The sequence below is a fragment of the Trachypithecus francoisi genome, unplaced genomic scaffold, assembly GCF_009764315.1.
Source record: "Trachypithecus francoisi isolate TF-2019V2 unplaced genomic scaffold, Tfra_2.0 Lachesis_group6, whole genome shotgun sequence".
Lineage (NCBI taxonomy): Eukaryota > Metazoa > Chordata > Mammalia > Primates > Cercopithecidae > Trachypithecus > Trachypithecus francoisi.
The window spans coordinates 25,821,474-25,844,141 of record NW_022681471.1 but is presented as its reverse complement, the minus strand read 5'-3'; the positions used below and the strand labels follow the sequence as shown (position 1 = coordinate 25,844,141).

Sequence of the window (22,668 nt, the reverse complement as noted above, 5' to 3'; positions counted from 1 at the left end):
TCAGGGGTCAACAATACTGGTTCTTCATAGAACAAAACCAGTATTTTCGACTTCGTGGGCCATATGATCTCGTCACAACTACTCTGTTGTACTATTGTACTGAGGAGTAACCACAGATATATGTAAACAAATGAATGTACTTGTGTTCCAATAACACTTTCTCGACACTGAAATGTGAATTTCATATGAATTTTATATGTCACAAAAAATATCCTGCTTGAAATAAATAAACTGTAAAAACAACGTTTGGGAGACATCTGGAGAATTCAGAATCCTGACTGGGTATTTTTTGGTATTAAGAAATTTTCACTAACTGTTCCTAGGTGTGATGATGATATTGTTCTTATGTTATAAAAAGGAGAAAAGCATCTTTATCTTTTAGCCACATATACTGAAGTATCATGTGTTGATAATTTCTGAAGTTGGGTGTTGGGTCCATAGAAGTTCATTACATTATTTTCTCTATTATGTATATGTTTATATTTTACCATAATGAGTTTTCAACATGGCGAAACCCCATCTCTACTAAAAATACAAAAACTTAGCCAGGCGTGGTGGTGGGCTCCCGTAATCTCAGCTACTCGGGAGGCTGAGGCAGGAGAATCACTTAAACCCTGTGGGCAGAGCTTGCAGTGAGCAGGGATCACACCACTTTACTCCAGCCTGGGCAAAAGAGTGAAACTCCATCTTAAAAACAACAACAACAACAACAACAACAAAACAACACTATTATAATTTAATGCTTACCATGTTCCAAGAAACTGGAAGTATAAACAAGGAAAATAAATTGCGTGCTCTCAAGGAGCTTATGATCTTCTGGGGAAAATAGACACATGAAATGACCAGGTATGTCATGATTACCTGCTGTGCTATCGGCATGAACCAAATGCCACGGGAGAACTGGATTCTGCCTGAGTTGGTCAGGAACGGCTTGAAAGGGACAGTGAGGTTTCACTATTTCAGAAATAGAATTTCTAGGGCTTGATGACCTATGGGATGTGAAAAAGACTGAGTCAAAAGTAATAGAAGCTTTTACTTTGGCCACGTGGGTGGGTGGTGTGCCATTAACAGAGACAGGTAATGGTGTTGGGGGGGGAGAAATAGATCAGGGTGGGGGCAGGCTGGGGAGAGTTCAGCCTTGGACCTACAGGAAGTTGTTGAAACTTTTCTAGGCAGAAGGTTACTTAGTTACTGCAGTAACTAAGGTTTCAAGAGGGGAATGCACAGGATGTTTTTGGAGATCCTTCTAGATCCCAGACTAACAGCCTACTTGGGGAGAGGCAGGAGGTAAGGTTGGCTGGAGAAGTAAGTGTGTTCTCTGAGAGTTGTTTTGGGCTCCACCATTGACAGGACATGGGATGATCATGAAATGGAGCCACTGCTTCCCTGTGGGTTCCATTGACAAAGTCAGATGAGCACCACTTTGAGGGAAAAATCACTTACCTGAAAGAAGCAGCCACTTTGAATGACTGTAATAAAAGTGATGAACACTCTACTTTCATTGTTTTGGAAGCAGAGTATACAGGTTTGGATTGTGGGCTCTGGAACTATGCTGCTTGGTTTTAAATCCTGGTTCCAAAGTTGCTTAAGTCTCAGTTTCCTCATCATCTGTAAAGTATCTCATATAAGAGTAAATAAAATGATGTATGCAAACTGTCCATTACATAATACATTTTCGATAAGTTAGAATTATTAGTTCTAATGGTACTTTTTGAAGAGAATGTAAAGGACTCGATTACTTTGTGTGATGATAAATGCTTCATATTTCCTTCCAAGGGTGCTTTAAATTCTATTGAAATTGAAGGCCGTTTTCCTCGCACCCTATTCCTTACTAAACAGAAATCCAAATGATCAGATTTGAGATCACACTACCTGCTTTTAGTCTATTTAATTTCTTTTTACTTCTTAACACTGACAACATTACCAAAATGTAGCACACAAGTTCACAATTTGGGCAACCCCTTTCTTTTTATTCGTTTTGCTTGTTCTGCAACACAAACTACAGTCCCTGACATGCTTTCATTGGAACGATGTGTTTCCATGACCCACATAATTTGAGTCTGTCTCAAGGAGATGCAGTGTTAAGAGGCAGACTGGGCTGGCCTTGGGTGCAGACTAAGCTGGGGCAATGTCGGAGGCAGGACATGCCTTGTACCTAGTAAGAGCATCACCAATGTCTGCACGAGGGAGGAAGGGAGGAAAGAAGTGGAGGTGGCAGGAAGGAAGGAAGCAAGAAGGTAGGAATGGAGCAGAGATGGGGGGAGCGACAAGGGGGAAAAACAAGACGGAAGAATGAATAAAGGAAGAGGGAGAAAGGAAGGAGTCTTGAGAAGAATGAATCACAACTAACACTGATTGAATGCCAAAGAATAGCCTGAAGTTTCCCTGAAAGAGGGTCCTCTGTCCAGAGCCTTCCATCATGGGTGCCTCTTGGCTGTTTCTTTTGGGCTGGACACAGGGCTGGTATGGGGTGGGGAGTTGTCTGTGGCCAAGCTAATTGTTCAGTGCCTTTCCACGATGGAGTGGGGGCAGATTGGCTTCCTCTTCTCCTAGGCAGTGTAGCGGGACTTCTCTTGCCATCTAGAAGGACCAAACTTCAGTGCTTCTGAGGGCTTAGAAAGGGAAAAGAGAAAGCCCAGGCCCCTGGTGCCAGGGGCAGAGAAGGGGACTTTATAAGGGCTTACGCTGCTGGTTCTCTGGTAAGGGAGACCACTAGCCAGTTTGTGCGACACGGGGCAAATAGGAATCATGAGGATCTATTTGCTGGATCTATGTATACCACACCACCCCTACACCCGCTCCTGCCATCATCATCTACCTCCATGGTCTTCTGTACAGGGAAGAATGACTTTCAGCAGATCGAAGGCCAATTCTTCCCATGAATCCAGTCCTTATTCCATCTCACCTAGGCAGGGGGCTTTACTCCTTTAGTAAACCCTCCTGTCATGCCTCACCAACCCCTCTACTGATTATCCTTAAACTGTTGACCAACAGGCTCTCATCTCTCAAATCACAAAGAGAGAAGAGAATCTTTTCTTGTCCCTACTCGCTCCTCCAGTTCTGCTCCATTGTTCTTCCCCTTTACATTGGAAAGTCTCAAAACAGTTGTCTACCCTATGCTGTCTCTACTTCAACTCCAATTCCCTCTGCAACCCTGTTCCATCAAATCCTTCCACTTCCCTCCACTAGCACCACCCGAATCTAAACCACCATCAGCTTTGATAGAAACTATTGAGAAAGCCTCCTAACTAATGTCCCTATTTCAATTTTTAATGTGTTCTGAACTATTCTCCACATAGTAGTCAAGGTGGTCTTTTAAAAATGTAAATCAGATCTGGAATACTACTCAGCAATAAAAAAGAGCAAGCTATGGAAACACCCAACAACTTGGATGAATCTCAAGGAACTCAAAACCGAGTGAGAAAAGTCAATCTCAAAATGAATGTTGTATGAGTCATTTACAAAACATTCTCGAAATATCAAACTTACAGAAATGGAGGATGGATTAGTGGTTGCCAATGGTGAAAGACTTGGGGAACTGAGGAGATGGTTATTGCTATTTTATAATTATAGTACAACAGGTAAGGTCGTTGCAATGATGAAACTGTTTTATGCATTGACCACGGTAATGGAAAGAGGCCACACATGATAAAATTGTATAGACCTAAACACACACATACCAGACACGCACGCACATACACACACACACACACACTAGAAATAAAACTGGAGAAATCAAAATAAGATTGGTAGATTGTACTAATGTCAACATTCTAGTTATCTTACAGTGTAGTTTTGCATTGGGGGAAATAGGGCAAGGGGGACACCAGATCTCTCTGTATGATTTCTTACAAATGCATGTGAATCTACAATCATCCCAAAAGACAAAAGCTCAGTTAAAAGAAATGTAAGTCAGACCATGTCACGCCTTGGGGTTAAGCCACTCATTCAATGTCCTCCCATTGATTCTGGAATGAAGTGGCCTGCCCATGGACTGCACCTGCCCATGGACAAGCATGCAATCCACGATCTGGTCCCTGCCAACCTGTCCAGCCTTACTTTCTGGTACTCTCCCCAGCTCTCCTGGCGCCAATCATGATCACCACCTTTTAATTGCAAAACATCAAGATTTGGTCCCTCCTTCTGGCTTGCTTTCTAGAAAACTTTTTCCTGGCTCTTTCATATCTTTCAGGGTTCAGCTAAATGTCATCTCCTCCTTTCCTAATCACACTATTTGCACTTTTCCTATACAAGCTTTATCCAAATTTGATTATTTTCTCACTTCTTTATTGTCTGTCTCCCCGACTAGATTACAAGCTCCCAGGGCAGGGTGGGTACTGTCTGCAGACGACGCTGTTATCACCAGCGCCCGGCACTGAGCTTGGCACATGGCGAGGGCTCAGTAAACTGAATGCTGAGTGAATGAGACGCCACGCGCTGCTTTGCCATGGGTGCTTTCTGAGTGACGCTAAAACGCTCTGGATGGTGGCATTAGGATTATGGATGGGGCTTCTTCAGCTCCCTCCGGCTTGTTACTAAGGGAGAGGGGTCGTCGGTGGGCCTTTCTGCGCCGCTCCGAGCCACCGGGTTCCGAAGTCGGCGGCCGAAACGGCGTGCGCCCCGAACCGGGGCCGCTTTTCAGGGAGTGCGCAGGTTAGCGAGACCCCCAGTGAGGCGAGACACCACCCTCACTTGGCTGTCTTTGTTGCTCCCACCTCCCCAGCCCCGGCTGCCCGCAGTGACTCGTGACTCCCACCGGCCTCTAAGGCCCGCTGCGCGAGGGAGGGGGCCCGAGGCGTCCCCGGCCCGCCCTCCTCCCGGCCTTCGGATCCGAGCCGGCCCTCGGGAAAGAGCCTGCCACCGCGTCCCCGCAGCCACCCTCTCCGCGCGCCTGGGCCTCTCCAGTGGCGGTGACTCGTGGGCGCGCGGGGTGCGTGGCGAGCCGCCCCCCTCCCCGCGCCAGTCCGGCCGCCTCCCGCGCGCGCGCCCCGCACACAGCTTCCGTGCAGTGGGCAGAACCTAGCCCGGCGCGCGCTGCGCCCCGCCCCGGGCCAGCCGCGCCCGCCCCCGCGCTCCTGCTTCCTCCCCTCCTTCCCTCCCCGCCTCCCCCGCGCGCACCCCTCCCCTCGCGCCCCTCCCGCCCCTCCCGCCCCTCCCGCGCCCTACATCCACCGCCCGGCGGAGGGGGCTCAGTCCGCAGCCGCCGCCGCTGCTACCGCCGCGCCTCGGCCTCGGTGCAGGCAGTGGCAGCCGCCGCCGAGACAGCTGCGCGGGCGAGCATCCCCACGCAGTAAGCCCGCTTTCTCTCCGCTTGTGCGCGCGTGTGTGCCTCCCGCCCGCCCGCCCGCGTCCTGGGTCCCGGGGGAGCGGCTGCCCTCCTGCCCCGCCGCCGCCGCCGCTCTGGGCTGGTCCCTGCGGTCCCGGCTGCTCGGCCTTCCAGGGCTGGGTACCTGCGGCCTCGGCGGCCTCGCTGAGGCCGGGGGCGGGGGGAGTCCCGGGCTGCGGCGTGCGGGACGAGGGACTGCGAGGTCCCCCCTTGTGTGTGCCTCGGCCTCCCCTGGGTTTTCACCTCGATGGGGACTAGGAGGCACTGGGGTGGAGGTGGGGTATTGGGAGTGAAATGGGGGCTCTCCATGTTTTCCTGTGCCAGGGATGGTGGGGAGTTAGAAGGGAGTGAAGGGGGGGGCCTGGTTTTGTCACCAAGGATGGCGGGCAGTGGGGGGTGCGGCGAGGTGGGGACACCTCTTGGTTTTTTCAGCCAGGATAGCTAGCAGGGGCTGTGGGGAGCGAGTGAGGATGAAGCGGTGGATCGACTCCCTTGGTTTTCCATCAAGGATGGCGGGGATCGTGGAGGGGGGGAGGTGGGAGACCTGCTTTGCTTCGCTTAACGAGAAATGGCTGGGGTGGCGATGAGGCGTAGAGGTGAGGGGGCCCGCCTGGGTTTTCCTGACGCGGATGCTTGCGGGTGGTTGGAGGATGGGGGTGGGGTACAGACTAAGGAGGGAGGGGGAGGGCCGGCTGTGGTTCTTCTGTCCAAGGGGGATGGCGCGGGTTTGGCGAGTGGGGGTGGGGAGGGGGTATTTCAGCTCCAGCGTGGAATCTAGAGAAGCACGAGGAAGGTTCTATCACGGGGGTTGAGTCTTAGAAGGTGGGTTTTCAAAACTGCAGGGCGTGACCTTTCCCGTCTCAAAAAGCATGAAATCCTTACAAGGTGCCGTCTGTTCTAGGCTCTGGGAGAGAGATTTCTGCTTTCGAAGTTTCTCTTCCTTTCCTCTCTGCTTTTAGTCGTCCAGGACTAGGTAAACGTTAAAAAAATCATCAAGGCTAAGTCACTGTTGTGTCGTTCGTGGTGAGCGCTATATTATTTTCTGCATTTGGGAATGTGCGAGTTTTTCAGGTTTGTTTTGATTGCCCTTACAATAAACACGCCATGCTAGGGAGACCCCTTGGGAAAATAAAAGGACAAGGCTTATTAATGGTATGCCAGGTTTGGATTTTGAATTCCTGAAGGGCAGGTGATAACATCCTTGTAGCATTTCGCTTGGTTTTCAGAAGAGTAGAAATAGTTGAATAAGCGTATGTATTTGCTGGAAGTCTCCTGTATTCATTTAAATTATCCCTTCGGGATTATCCGAGCCCCCCTTTGATTTGGATTTGGAAGAGATCCAGTTTTCCTAATTGGAGCCATCATCTTGTAATTGCTTGTAATTCTTCTCTGGGTTATCAAATCTATGGCAAGCTTATAGAACAGCAGGAATAATTTTTTCCGTCATCTTGATTAAGACAGTTTTAATGTAAATGTTATGGTGTTCCTTGGAAATGTGAACATTTGCAGAATAGCACAAGTTTAAATTATGGCCCCCCCTGGAATTTTGTAAAGCTTTTCCCGCCCCAGCTCATCTCCAAGAACCAGGACCTCCGGATCCTTACACTGAAGAAGCAAGGGCTTCTGGGATGGTAGCTTTGCGTTTACAAACTCATGTTCATATTTGCTTAAGAAGAATACGTATTAAGCAGGCATTTGCCTTTTATGTGGTGAGACTATAGTGTTTTCCCGTTTTTGGTTACATAAGGTTCCAATCAAGTGTTTACCTTCAGTCTTTAAAAATGCTTAGTTAACATTTTTAAGGGCCAATATAATCTTTATGCAACAGGAAATTGGTCAGATAGGCCATGATTTGTGCAAACCACCTCACAATAAGTATAGTCTAAGACTATCATATAGATTCTGTAACCATATATGGTTTTTGAAATTCTAGGCTACCATTCCCATATTTAATTTTCAGAAAAGGAAAATATTTTTTTCAACCAAGTCTAGATTTTTGAGTGAAACTAAGAAACATTGTGTAAGATTTAAATTGATAAAATTCCTCCTGTATAATACTAGTGCATTGGAGGTAATTTAATATATATTAAATGAATGGACCACTAAAAAAAAGTATTATTATTATTATTTTTCCTGGAAGCGTCAAACTGGAAATGTTTAAGAGGAAATAGATTTTTAGTTACAAAGATCGACAAAAATGTATTTATTTACACTATTATATTATAATGTTAATGTGGTATTCACTCTGTGCCCAAATAACTAGAAAAAATAGCATATTTTTATAATAAAATTTAAGCCTAATGTGTTTTTCTCTGAGGAGTAGAATGCAGAAGTGGTAAAAATCTTTTACAGAGAGAAGCATGTTGATAGGAAGTGGGCTTTAAGTTTCTCTCTGGACAAAAGGTGTAAATGGCATATTTTTTTACCTGGCTTTTTGAGAATCTGTTGCCCTCGAGGACATGAAAGACATTTCAGGAATTAACAGAAGTCGGATCAAATTCTCTTGCTAGATATTCTTAAAGATTTTGCTGATACGCATTTGAAAATTTGTAAATCAGATTTTCATGTGAGAAATTAACCCTCACCTCTAAAGTTTGAGCATTAAAAAATTTTGTTGAAGGCATGGAAGGTAATTTCCTGTGACTGAACCCTGTTTTTCCACTCTCCACCTCCTAGTTCCCTTCTTCCCCATGCCTCTCCCTTTTCCCCCCTCTGGTGCTAGCAACGTTGGCTTTTATAATCTTATGGGAGTTGAACCAAATGTTCCTGCTTGCTTGAACTTGAGGCCTTATCTATTTGGCTGCTTTCCCCGACTTTTGCCTACTGAACTTTTTTTGTTAATTGAACTATCTAGTTGTTTGGATTTGGGGTAAAAGGGAGGAGACTGTAATTATTTTCTCTTAAAAGATCTTTTCTTTTAGCTCCTGTGGAGAAGAGCGGAGAAAGGTTCTTTTTTGGTCAATGGTGTACTTAATTAAGCAGAATATATGACTGTTCGTTTATTCAACAAACACTTGCCGAGTTATCTCCTCTGTTGGAGGCTCCATGCTAGGTGTGGAGATATTTGGTTGATAAGAAATGGCTTCCGCCTTTCTGATGCAGTTTTGAAAATGAAAAATAGTGAATCTGTTGTGAATAATCGAGAATTGTCTGGAGTTTTTTGGAGAGACACATAGCAACCTTCTATACAACCATGCAAACGGTGGGGGCGTTTCTTTCCAGTCACTTATTCACTGCATAAACTGTACCTTGCCCTCTCAACTAAGACATGTTTTTTTGTTTTTTTTTTTAATTTTTTCATTTTGGAAATCGTATTTTTTAAGTCATGTTAGGGTCTATGGCCTTTTCTTTTTTAAAAAAATAAATAAGACAGCCGATTTCTTGATGTTTACATTCAGCTTTGTATTACTGTGTAGAGTAGGGAGAAGTGGATGGCCAGCATCCCTTCCTGTGACTTAATGCATCTCTGATGGCAAATGGGCCTCCCCAAAATATTTTTCTGGGGTCAACTTTGAATTATGGATATAATGCATGATGGAGCCCAGAAGAATGGATAGTCCTAAATAGTAGCTTGAATAAATCTTTGACCTTCTACAGGCTACTTCCTGAGTGCCTGGAGAAACCCCCTCTGCGTGGATAGTGCCACACTGGTGGTTTTCAGCCAGGGCGCTTTTGCCCCCCCAGGGGTCCTCAACAATTTTTGCCAGATGCACTCTACCGGCATCCAGTTGGTAGAGGCAGGGATGCTGCTTAAATATCCAACAGTGCATAGGGCAGTGCCCGGCAGCAAATATCCAGTCTGAAATGTCAGTAATGCTGAGGTTGATGTAATTTCCTCTACAAAATGTATCAGAACATAATTCCGGGAGAGTAGAGAACAATAACAGCGTCTTGAGGTGACTGAGTAGTTGGCAGAACTCACTTTATTAGTCTCAAAAATGACTAGTTCCAGCCAGGTGCTGTGGTTCACGCCTGTAATCCCAGTACTTTGGGAGGCTGAGGCAAGCAGATCACTTGAGTCCAGGAGTTCGAGACCAATCTGGCCAACATGGCAAAACCCTGTCTCTACTAAAAATACAGAAAATTAGCCTGTTGTGGTGGTGTGCGCTGGTAGTCCCAGCTGCTTGGGAGGCTGAGGCATGAGAATCGCTTGAGCCCAGGAATTGGAGGTTGCTGTGAGCTGTGATTGCACCACTGTACTCCAGCCTGGGTGACAGAGTAAGACCCTGTCTCAAAAAAATAAAATAAATAAATAAAAGTGACTAGTTCGTGCATACCAACCTGAAGAATTAAAGAAAATAACAGCTACCATTTATGGCACTTACTCTGTGCCAGAGGACTTGTATACATTATATATTCTCTTCATTTTGTAAATGAGGAACCATATTCAGAGAGGTAAGGGAACTTGCCTGGGGCCTCACAGCTAGTCAAGGTTAGAAGTAGAAATCAAGATTAAGATTATTACTCCTTTGAAGTTCATGGTTTTAAGCACAACTATGCATTATCTCCCTTTCAGCATGCATCATTCAAAATCTTAAAGTGAAAATTACTATATGTCCTATATACCATTGGGCTTGCCTGAGAGTAATTAAAACCATGAATGCTAAATGTGATCATACTTGGAGTAAGTGACAAGGAGTAGGGGAAAAGAGAACCAACATTAATTGAACATCTACTAAAATTTCAGGAAGCATGCAAATTAATATACACCCATTGTCTAATTTGATCCTCACAGCAACTCTGCAGTTATGATGCACATTTACAGATGAGAGGGGAGATATTTGTTAGTTAACTTGTCTAAGATTGCACAACTAATAAGCAGCAGGGCTGGGATTTGAAATGATGTCCCACAACCAAGCCACTCTTTGCAGCTTACTCTAAAAGTTGGAAGTAAGTTGAGCCTCTTGGAGAAAGGAAGGTAGGCCTGGGTAAAAAGTAATTTCAGGCAGAGCGTGGTGGCTCACACGTGTAATCCCAGCACTTTGGGAGGCCGAGCTGGGCAGATCACCTGAGGTCAGGAGTTCAAGACCAGCCTGGCCAAAATGGTGAAACCCCATCACGGCTAAAACACAAAATTAGCCAGGCGTGGTAGCGGGTGCCTGTAATCCCAGCTATTCGGGAGGCTGAGGCAGAAAGAATTGCTGGAACCCAGGAGTCGGAGGTTGCAGTGAGCCGAGAGAGCACCACTGCATTCCAGCCTGGGCTCTGTAGAGCTAGACTCCATCTCAAAAAAAAAAAAAGTAGGCCGGGCGCGGTGGCTCAAGCCTGTAATCCCAGCACTTTGGGAGGCCGAGGCGGGTGGATCACGAGGTCAGGAGATCGAGACCCTCTGGCTAACACGGTGAAACCCCGTCTCGACTAAAAATACAAAAAACTAGCCGGGCGCGGTGGCCGGCGCCTGTAGTCCCAGCTACTCGGAGGCTGAGGCGGGGAATGGCGGGAACCCGGAGGCGGAGCTTGCAGTGAGCCGAGATTGCGCCACTGCACTCCAGCCTGGGCGACACAGTGAGACTCCGTCTCAAAAAAAAAAAAAAAAAAAAGTAATTTGAGAGGTAATGTATAGTAGACGTTGGATTATATTCAGGTAGAGAATGGAGAGGTGAATTGCTGTACCTTCCTCAGCTGATGAGAATTGAATTCTACATGGAATTTGTTCTAGAGATCTACTCAACTGAAACAGTGATTGTCATTTTGTCCAACTTCATTTTCTATCTTACCTGCATTTTCCAAGCTGTGCTTTGATAACCATGAACCTGGAAGTTATGGAAGTCTGTGCTTAACCTTTCAGTAGCTCACCTTCCACCTTTCTTAGGGCTGTCCTGTAGAACATAGGAGTGACAACATTTGGTTTTTGTCTTCTTTTTACACAATTTAAACATTTGTGCTTGCTATGGAAGATGTTTTTATAATACACGGCATCAAATTCATTCTTGTGTTTTTCATATGGGGTTGTTTTGTTTTGACAACTAAATATTTAAGTTTTCATGTGTTTTGTTTCAGAGCACAAAAAGAGGAAACATTTAAAAAACAGCCCAATCACAATCATTTTGTCTGAAAAGCATTTTTTTGGGGTGGGGGGGGGGTACAGGAAAAGGACTGCACGTTTCATTTCATTTACTTCCATTGGAAAGGAATTTTAACCATGATTCTCAAGGGCCAGGATGCTGGAAAAAATGTTATTAGATAAAATGCATGTTTTGATTTCCACGTAGAACTGTGAGTCATAGATTCTGATTATAATAATAATGTTCTGATTCTACTACAGCAGTCAGCCACTTGGGTAATCAACCACTGTGTATAGACATGCATGGTGATACCATCTGATTTGTCCCATCACCCACTGATTCATTCTAGAGTAGACTTGAGCGATCTGATGGAACTTGCAAGAATGAATGATCCTTTTGAAAATCAAATTTGTCAATAAGAATGGTACCTTTTATTGTAGGAAAATGCAGAAAATACAGAAAAGCTTCAAGAAGAAAACCAAAATCAGTCATAATTCACCACCCATAAATTAATGACAATATTTTGTATGTCCTTTAAAAATGCAGTACTTTCTAAAAATGGTGGATTCAAGCCCATTGCAAAACCTCCAACTTATATAGTGTGTTATTTTTTTTAAAATGACTAGAAGATTTTCGGAATGACTGCTACATCTCTAGATAGAAGTCACGGTCATAACCCATGAAAAGGGAAAGCTGACAGGCAGTTGGAGAACTATGCTATAGCATCTTCCTGACAGCTATTTAAAGGAGCTTAAGGATAACTCCTTTAAATTTCTCCTCTTCCAACTTGAATGATCGAGTTTCAATGCTAAAAGAGGCTGTCAGTACCCACCTCCCATTATTTTACAGATGAGGAAACTGAGGCTCAAAGGGGTCAAGCATCTAATGTGCTAACATCAGAGTTCCAGCTTGAATTTTTAGGTTGTCTTCATAGGTAGGTAATTTTTTATTTCCTAAAGATTCCCCCTAGTCAAGAACTTTTTCATGGCCTGACCCTCAAAAGAACAAGCTCTTCTGGTGGGAGTATACTATAAAGGATACTAAAAGGCCGAGTATAATACTTCCTAATTTCAGAATATGTTCCAAACAGTTGTGGGCAGTACAGGAATTTTTCATGTTATCTGCTTTATTGTAATTGAATATTTAGTGATGGGGAACCTCTTGAATGGGTCTAGCTCTCAGTTTAATTTCCCCTAGCCTATGGGGCAAGTGCCAAGACATATATGAAGTATGCCTGTAGGTACAAAAATGAAAGATGACATTAAAAGAGTCTTTAGACATGGTAGCCTGGAAAATCACAATTAGGGCTTTTGCTCCATGAAAGTATTTTTTTTTTCCTTTATAAAGGGAGATATCTGTTGAAATTGTGGGATAGAGATTTTAAAGATTGCATCTGCTTCCAAACTAAGGTCAAAAGTTAAATTGTAGTAAATGTGTGCAGTGTGGTATCATTAAACTGCGCACACATACATGAAATTGTTGTTTTAATCCGGCATCCTTTTTTTTTTTTTTTTTTTTTTTTAGGTGGAGTCTTGCTGTGTCGCCCAGGCTGGAGTGCAGTGGTGCTCTCTCAGCTCACTGCAACCTCCACCTCTCGGGTTCAAGCGATTCTCTTGCTTCAGCCTCCCTAGTAGCTGGGATTACAGGCACGTGCCACCACACCTGGCTAATGTTTGTATGTTTAGTAGAGATGGGTCTTCACCATTTTGGCCAGGCTGGCCTCAAACTCCTGACCGCAGGTGATCCACCTACCTCGGCCTCCCAAAGTGCTGGGATTACAGGCGTGAGCCACCACGCCCAGCCTTAACCTGACATTCTTTAAAAATAAGTTAATTTGCTTTCTTCTCCCTTTTCTCCTGCCCCATTTCATTTCTTTCTGTAGCTGTGAGGGTCACTCTTCATGTCTATTTCACTCTCAGGGTGACTCTTTTTTCAGTCCACCTGACTGCACCCACTTTCCTTTTTCCAGGCTCTCTGTGGATCCGTATCCTTCTATCACATTCATCTGCCACTGCATCTTGCCCTTGTCCCCATTTGCCATTGTTACAATTACCCCACCCTGGGCTGGGCCAGGGCTGTTTTTCAGCTTAGGCTGGGCAGGGAAGCTGATCTCCAGGGCAGATGTGGAGTGGGAAGAGTTGTTGTCACTCTATACAGAAATGTCATTGACAGAATAGGATTAAACAAAATACCTACAGAGATTACATAGGCTGTGTATACATGTAAACTTGTGAACACAAAATCATCCCTTTACAGCCAGGGTTCCAGCAAATGCTAAGGCTACATGAAATAATGAGTATGGATACCTATTGCTGAGGGCTTACTATTTGAACAAGTGAGAGAATTGTACTCTTGCCTAGGGGTGTATGTTTAAGTAGGGTTTTTTTTGCTCCTGTTCCTTATTATTGCCTGCTAATGGATATGTATATTGTCAGTAAGTGACCAACTCTCCCTAGCTTCCTGTAGTACACTGTATTTCTCTTCCGAAAATGGATTTTCCTCTGTATTTAAACCACTGAGATTTACTTGTGCCTCATTTTTGAACTACTATAGATAAAAAAACACACAATAGGAAATACCTGTGGACTGTTTTTGAAATGCAGTGAAACCTAGAAAAAGAAAATAACAATCAAAATAATAAGTATCTCCTGTCAGCATTTTACTGCTTCTAGAATTGATATTCTATTTGCCCACATAAAATCTCTCTGGATTTTATTCCTCTTGCAAGACATAGTAGCTTTTGCTCCTGTTCCTTATTATTGCCTGCTAATGGATATGTACATTGTCAGTAAGTGACCAGCTCTCCACAGCTTCCTGTAGTACACTGTATTTCTCTTCTGAAAATGGATTTTCCTGTGTATTTAAACCACTGAGATTTATTTGTGCCTCATTTTTGAACTACTATAGATATAAAAGGCACAGATAGAAAATACCCATGGACTGTTTTTGAAATGCATTGAAACCTAGAAAAAGAAAATAACAATCAAAATAATAAGTATCTCTTGTCAGCATTTTACTGTTTCTATTTACCCACATAAAAACTCTCTGGATGTTATTCCTATTGCAAGACATTAAATATTCCATAGACTTTTTTTTTTTTTTTTTTTTGAGATGTAGTTTCGCTCTTATTGCCCAGGCTGGAGTGCAATGGTACAATAATGGCTCACTACAACCTCCGCCTCCGGGTTCAAGTGATTCTCCTGCCTCAGCCTCCCGAGTAGCTGGGACTACAGGCACCCACCACCACGCCCAGCTAATTTTTGTATTTTTGGTAGTGATGGGGTTTCACCGTGTTGGCCAGGCTGATCTCAAACTCCTGACGTCAGGCGATCCACCCTCCTCCGCTTCCCAAAGTGCTGGGATTACAGGCGTGAGCTGTTCTGTAGACTTTCTAATAACAAGAATTTGTAATATTCACAAGGTTTTAAATTGCCTTTTTAGTACTAAGGAAATGATAGCTGGGAATGCAAAGGCTTTATTGGCAAGATTGTTTTGACAAGGATGGCACAAAACTAAATTTCTATACTTGATTAATTTATAAGTCTTGTCACTCACTTTTAGTTTTAGAGTGTGGATAAGGCTGTTTGATTCTTGTCAGATTTGAAATGTATGATTTATGAGACATTAAGAATTGGTTTTTCAGTGCACTCTGCCAGGTCTAGTTTTATGCATCATTCTTGTTTGGGAAGCTGATTGCAAGTCTGCCTACAGACATAATCAATCACCTGCACCTTCAGGTGGTCAGGTGGACTGAAGTAAAAGATTTCCCCCAAGGTTTCTCAGAGACTAAAGAATACACACACACACACACACACACACACATACACACATGCAGACATGCAAATTATCCGTCCAAAAATATTTATATCACTAAGCCAGAGCAGTGGATTTAGACATTTGACTTAACAAAATTTGTTTTTCAACACGTTCTAGCAACTACCCTGTAAATGATCGTCATTTCACCTACAACAATGAAAAGATAAAGTCCTCAGCCACGAGGCACGTTAAGTTGTCAAAGATTCCACACTTTCAGATGCCAGGGTCAACACAAGTTTTCAAACCCTAGACCCAGTCCCTTCTAGGCCACAGAAGGTCTGCCTCTTTTAAGGAAGGAATTTTCTAATGCACTAAGCACAGGTTATCACACTAAAGAAAGAAACCAAGCAGCCAAACTAATCATATGAGGAGGTAAAAGTTTATACTTGCATCTTATAGCAGATGGCCTTTGTTCAAGTCACTTTTAAAATATCAGCTTTACCGAGTATGATTTAGGTACAAAAACCAGCATCCAATTAAAGCCTCCAATTTGATGAGTTTAGACAGATGTATATATCCATGAAACCACTGCCCCAGTCAGGATGTGGAATGTTTTTATCACCTCCGCAAGTTTACCTTTGCCGCTTTTCCAGTAACATTCTTCCCCCTGCCCCTTTTCCCAGACATCCCTCTCCTGTTATGCTTCTGTGTGAGAGCCACTTTCAAAACTCAGATTTGAAAGTTTGTGGACCTTCCTCTATGAAAAGACTATATTTACATCCAAAATGCAATTGTGTTCTCTATGTTTAAAATAATATTACAGAGAAATTCTAGGTACTGATTTCCTAGAATCTTTCCCTGATCCTCTGCAAAGAAGCTATTTAGTAAATAGTTTCATTATGTGCTTGAATTGAAGAGAAATTACAGCCAAGAGAAAAACAATTCTGATAGACAGAAAAGCAGTGTATGTTCTTCTCAAGTAGTTACAGTGAGATGTCAAATCCCTCAAGACCCGGAAAAATAAAATTTGAATTTTGCTTCGTACTTATATGTAAAGTACAAATGAAGACTGAGATAAAGATTTTATATGTATCTATCTGTCTCTCTGTCTACCTATCTAATCATTCATCCATCCATCCATCCCTCCAGCTAGTGTGTGTATATATGTTTCTGTATAAAATTACTATGTATTAATAACCCTATCCCTTGAGGATTCTAAAATATTTGAAGGCTTCAGAGGGAATTTTTTTGTGCATGAAAGGTGTACTATCTTTACAAAGTTAGGTGAAAAGCAAGCTTTTCATATGCTGTTATTCTCATTGATATATTTAATTGAACTAATAATTATTGGGCAATTTAAAGGCTATAGCATTGAGATGCAGTTTGCCCCTTTGTTTATCAACTTCTAGAAAAATCCAAGTGTCAAAAACTATCTCGCTGGCTCTCTGTTCTGTTGCTATTATTTTGGCATGCGTCTAGTCTCCTCTTGCCACTCTCGATTTCTACTGTTTCTGCCCTATCTTCCTTCCCTGATTTTCCTCCTCCGTGTCTTTCCCATATCCTGATGCCACTTCTCTTGCACTGCTCTGCTTTCTCACGAGAAAGCCATTTTTATAAACATCTCCAGACTGAGAGGGCAGCAGACTAATTCCAAAGTGTCAGATAGCGTCTAGCGTCTTGGAGGCTGTTTCTCCTGTGATCCAACACTTCTTCACACACCTTTCCAGTTTCGAGCTGTACTGGAGATTGGAGAGTTGTGAAAGGATGGTTTTTGGAGAATCAAAGTTGAATATACTTGTTGGGCTGTGTTATGGACCGTCTTTGAAACCATGAATCATTAAAAATAAGTGAATAGTTTACATTATAATATTCCTAGGAAACTTCCTTTGATAACTGTAAAGCAATTAAAATTGTCCTGAGATAAGGTGATTTATTGTTTTTCAGAATGGGCCATAAAGATAATAAAGAACCCCTTCAGCATTTGTCAAAACCCATAAAATGCACAACGCAATGAATGAACCCTAATGTAAACCCTACACTAGTTCATTATAATGTATTAACGTTGGCCTATCAATTGGGACAAATGTACCACATCAATACAAGATGTTAATAATAGGGGAAACTGGGAGATGGATGCTAAGGAGGCATACAGAAACTCAGTACTTCCTGCTTAGTTTTTCTGTAAACCTAAAACTGCTCAAAAAATAGTCTACTAGGCCGGGCACGGTGGCTCAAGCCTGTAATCCCAGCACTTTGGGAGGCTGAGATGGGCAGATCACGAGGTCAGGAGATCGAGACCATCCTGGCTAACACTGTGAAACCCCATCTCCACTAAAAAATACAAAAAAATTGCCGGGCGAGGTGGCGGGCGCCTGTAGTCCCAGCTACTGGGGAGGCTGAGGCAGGAGAATGGCGTGAACCCGGGAGGCGGAGCTTGCAGTGAGCTGAGATCCGGCCACTGCACTCCAGCCTGGGCGACAGAGCGAGACTCCGTCTCAAAAAAAAAAAAAAAAAGTCTACTAATTAAAAGGCTCATGCCTGTAATCCCAGCAATCTGGAGGCCGAGGTGGGTGAATCACTTAAGGCCAGGAGTTTGAGACCAGCCTGGCCAACATGATGAAATCCCATCTCTACTAAAAATACAAAAATTAGCCAGGTGTGGTGGCATGTGCCTGTATTCGCAGCTATTTGGGTGGTTGAGGTGGGAGAATCACTGAAACCCAGTAGGCAGAGGTTGCAGTGAACCGAGATCACGCCACTGCACTCCAGCCTGGGAGACAGAGTGAGACCTTGTTTTAAATAATAAATAAATAAATAAATAAATAAATAAATTCCAGTGTTTGTTTTTCAGAATGAGTGAAATAAGAGATGTGTTTCTCGTTGAGTGATGTAACCTGTGGCATGTGCCCCTGAAAAGGGGAAGTATGAGGTTCCAGGAGGGCTGCCCAGTAGCTCCAATGCTATGTCTAGTTGCACAATAGTCAGTAGATAGGTCAGTGGGAGCACTGGGTTGGGACTTCACATGCCACCCTTGAAACATCATGCCATCTTTGCAGTGGAGTCCCAGATTTTGCAAATCCCCTGCCCTACAACCCAGTGGGCCCTTTTTGACCCTTGCATTTGTGGTATCATTAGCAACAGTGACAGTTGGTGAGCTTATGCCCACTCCAAGCCAATATCCAGGTGAGAGTTCAATTGCTTTGGGCCAAAGGCTGTTATTGCATGGCTTGTAGGAGCGTAGACCCAATGCCCGAACTTCCATGCACTTACTCAATATGACCAGCTCTACAGTAAACGTGTGTGAAAACATTCAGTGTTTTTTTTTTTTTTTTTTTTGAGACGGAGTCTCGCTCTGTCACCCAGGCTGGAGTGCAGTGGCCAGCTCTCAGCTCACTGCAAGCTCCGCCTCCCGGGTTCCCGCCATTCTCCTGCCTCAGCCTCCCGAGTAGCTGGGACTACAGGCGCCCACCACCTCGCCTGGCTAGTTTTTTGTATTTTTTAGTAGAGACGGGGTTTCACCATGTTAGCCAGGATGGTCTCTATCTCCTGACCTCGTGATCCGCCTGTCTCGGCCTCCCAAAGTGCTGGGATTACAGGCTTGAGCCACCGTGCCCGGCCCAAACATTCAGTTTTTATAGTCATTAATGTAAATAGTTTCTTTATGTTGGACCTGGGTAGCTATGATGGGCAATTACAAGTACGCATTGCTTTCCTGAGTTGGCTGTGAGAACAGAACATTCTGTGGTAAGTGGTAGTGGGGCTGAGGGGAGGATCAGGTCTGAGAGGAGCATTGCAACTGCAAAGGAAAGAAAAAGGACTGAGAAGCCATTAGGATTAGAAGGCAGATGGGAGCCATAACCCCAGCACTGCGTATCTTAAAGAAGTGGTTGTCTGTCAGGTCTGTGATAAGACCTGGGGTGAAAAATCTCATAGTTCATGTGATTAGCTGAAAGATACCAATAAAGGGAAGAGTTGGTTATAGAGTTCCTCTGTTTAGTTTTTTTTTTTTTTTTTTTGAAACTCTGTCTTGCTCTGTTACACAGGCTGGAGCACAGTGACGATCGTGGCTCACTGCAGCTTTGACCTCCTGGGCACAAGCATTCCCTCTGCCTCAGCCTCCTGCGTAGCTGGGACTATAGGTGTGCATCACCACACCTATCTAATGTTTTAGTTTTGTAGAGGCAGAGTCTCGCTATATTGTCCAGGCTGGTCTCAAACTCCTGGCTTGTTTAGCTTATTAAACTTTATTTTGTATATTGGAAATAATTCTTTGTGTACAGATCTGTCAGGTATACTCATTGTTATATCTATTGTTAGACAAAGTTTTATTTTTCTTAATTTCATTGGTTGCCTGAATTGACTATATATGTGGTACCACCTGTTAGAAGCAGATTTTGATGAGGAAGGGGAGAAAGAGGATAAAAATAACTTCTCCCTCAAGTCCCATTTCATGATGGAAGCTGGGATTCCAGTTCAGTGGCCAGGCTGACTGGTCACTTGATGCCAGTAGTGAGCCAAATGGTGGCACTGCCACTGGATTTCTTTCAGTCAGCTTCACAATTGATACCAAATCCTGCAGCTGACATGACTTTACTGCAATTCCTGTTGATTGGAAAAATGGCAAAAGTCACCATCTAACCCAATCATAATATGTTTGTTTCCCAGGTATAGACAGGCTGGGTTAGTCATTAGGCCTAGCATAGTCATGCTCCCTAACTACTGTAAGTATCTGGAAGGACTGAGGAGGTGTAGTGGCAGTGGCTTGTGGGACCGGCATGTGACAGCATCCTTTTGCCCCCTTGTTGCTCACCCACCTGCTACTTGCCACCTATTGGCTCCTCTTCATCTTCCCCTCCCTCTGTCTCCTCTTTACCCTTAATCCATCTTCCTTTGAATTTTCTGTTAAGGAACCAGGAGGGTCTCAGCATGAAAATAATTGGCTGAAGTATTCAAAGTACCAGAGCAACATACTTTATAATTCTTGGACTGCTGCAGTGGTTTGTTGGGTATTAAATGAGACTTAGGGTATTTTGTAAACGTTTTCTGACATACAATTTGAAAGTTGAATTTTGTTACCTTACACACTTAATTATCATTCCTGCGACTTTAAAACCCCCCTAAATTTTCCTTATGTGTTTATGATTATCCCCATAGCAGTTAATGGCAGCATGCATGCTGATATGAAGGATTTGCTCCAGGGCTAATTGATGGGAGCAGAGCTGCCCAGTTGCTGAAGCGTAGGAAACAGTTCATGGAGTGACAATGACAATTTAGGAAAAGTATGGGGCTGAGTACTTAGTAAGATGAAATAAAAAATATTTATCGAGTGCTTACTCTAAGGAGAAGGCACTTGACTAGGTTTGCTAGATGCTGTGGGGAGCCTTAAAACAACAGTGATGTCTTCAAGGCCGGGCGTGGTGGCTCACGCCTGTAATCCCAGCACTTTGGGAGGCTGAGGCGGGCGGATCACTTGAGGTCAGGACTTTGAGACCAGCCTGGACAATATGGTGAAATCCCATCTCTACTAAAAATACAAAAATTAGCTGGGCGTGGTGGCGTCTGCCTGTGGTCCCAGCTACTCAGGAGGCTGAGGCAGGAGGATCACTTGAACCTAGGAGATGGAGGTGGCAGTTAGCTGAGATTGTGCCACTCCACTCCAGCCTGGGCGACAGAGAGAGAGACCTTTTCTCAAAATACTAGCAATCTCTTCAAGCAAAGAACACCCATTCTAATTGGAGAAACTGTTCAAGACACATGAAGGATGTGGTGGAAAGAGTATTGAACTGCGTAGGGTGTGGGGAGGGAGTCAGGAGTTTTGAATCCTAGCCCAAGTTCTGCCACTAAGCATTGGAACCTTTGGGCAAATCATCTCCCCACTCTGGGTCTCAGTTTATAAAAAGGCAAATGAACGAGATCATCTCTAAGATATTCTGTGGGTTGATTCATAAATGTGGAAGAGATTCTGGAAAACGGAAGCTTGAGCCCAGGAGTTCCAGACCAGCCTGGGCAACATGGTGAGACTCTTGTCTCTACAAAAAATACAAAAAATTAGCCTGGTAAGGTGATGTGTGTTTGTAGTCCCTGTTACTCAGGAGGCTGAGGGTGGAGGATCACATGAGCCCAGGAGGCTGCAGTGAGCTATCACCTGGGAGCTTGTTAGAAATGCAACTTTCATGGGCGCCACTCCAGATCTAGGGAATCAGAAATGCTGGGGATGGGGCCCAGCCATCTGTGTCCTAACAAGGTCCTCTCTCAGGAGATTTTTGAGGCACAATAAAGTCTGACAATTACAGGCTATAGGAATTTGGGGCAGTGATTCTCAGCCTCTGCCATACAATAGATTCATCTAGGGGAACTTTGTTGGGGGTGGGGCACTGGCTTTGTGCTGCTATAATAGAATATCTGAGACTGGGTACCTTATAAAGAACAGAAATCTATTTCTCACGGTTCTGGAGACTGGAAAGTCCAAGGTCAAGGTGCAAACAGGTTCGATTGGTAAGGGCTGTTCTCTGCTTCCAAGATGACACTTTACTGCTCCAGCCTCCAGAGGGGAGGAACGCCCTGCCCTCATGTGGTGTAAGGCAAAAGGGCAAGAGAGCCAAAGGCTCTCTTCAAGCTTTAATCCCATCCACGAGGGAGGAGCCCTCGCAGTTTAATCACCCCACCTCTTAAAGGCCCCACCTGTCAATACCATCACATTGGCCATTAAGATTCAACACCTGAATCTTGGACACATTAAAAACCGTAGCAGGCACCCAGGCATCACTAGTTGCTTTGGCTCCCCAGGTGCAGCCAATTTTGAGAATCACTGGCTTAGGGGAAAGTGGCATGAGCCAAGACTTCTGTCATTCTCTAGCGGCAGTGAACCTCAGATGCAGGGAGTCAGCCAAAGCCAGAGGCTTGAATTTCACTCTAAGAAACTTGGCCTTTAGATTACAATGGAGAAAGGTTTTTGACAATGGGAGTGATACATTCGAGGTTGAACATTTGAGAGATGATTCTGACACTAGATATATGAAGAAGAGGGCATACCCATAGTTAAGAAACTGATGAAATAGTCTGGTGTGAAGTGATAATGGGCCCAATTAGGACCATAGAAATGAAATTATAAGGAAGAAAATGTGTGAAAGCTCTTTTGCAGGAAAAATGGGCAGGGTTTGGCGATGGTCGCTGGGGTAACAGCAGTGTTAGAATGTCTTTCGTTCAGGAGTTCCTCTCAGACTTATGGGAGGGCCAGTGCTCTCTAGATGCATCTGGCAAAATTGTCATGTATGGATCTGTACAATTCTTTGTTTTTTGTTGCTTTGATTTAGGAGTTATAATGCGAAGGTGATCCATAGCAAGTTATAGAAGAATACAGAATTATAGTCACCTCAAAAGCTACTCATGGTCATCATGTCAGAGGGAAAAAATGTTGCTTTTCTTTAAAGGAAAGAATGCTTGGAGTTGTGGGAAAGTTGTAAACTTGGCAATGAGTAATTCAAGCCTATCAGTCAATTAAGTGAGTTTTTATTTTATCATTTGTTTTATTTGGGAGCTGCTGTAATAGTCATTGAGAGGACATCAGTCTTCACATTTTTA

The 22,668-nt window shown here is 43.9% G+C and overlaps 1 protein-coding gene across 2 annotated transcripts in view; it reads left to right on the top strand.

The window, feature by feature from the left end:
* The first annotated feature begins 5,045 nt into the window (after positions 1-5,045).
* Positions 5,046-22,668, top strand: part of FHL1 (four and a half LIM domains 1) — a 69,015-nt gene continuing 51,392 nt past the window's right edge. For both annotated transcript variants that reach the window (XM_033201730.1, XM_033201725.1), the window contains exon 1: positions 5,046-5,290. The gene's annotated coding sequence lies outside the window, so the exon portion shown is untranslated. The remainder of the gene's footprint in view (positions 5,291-22,668) is intronic.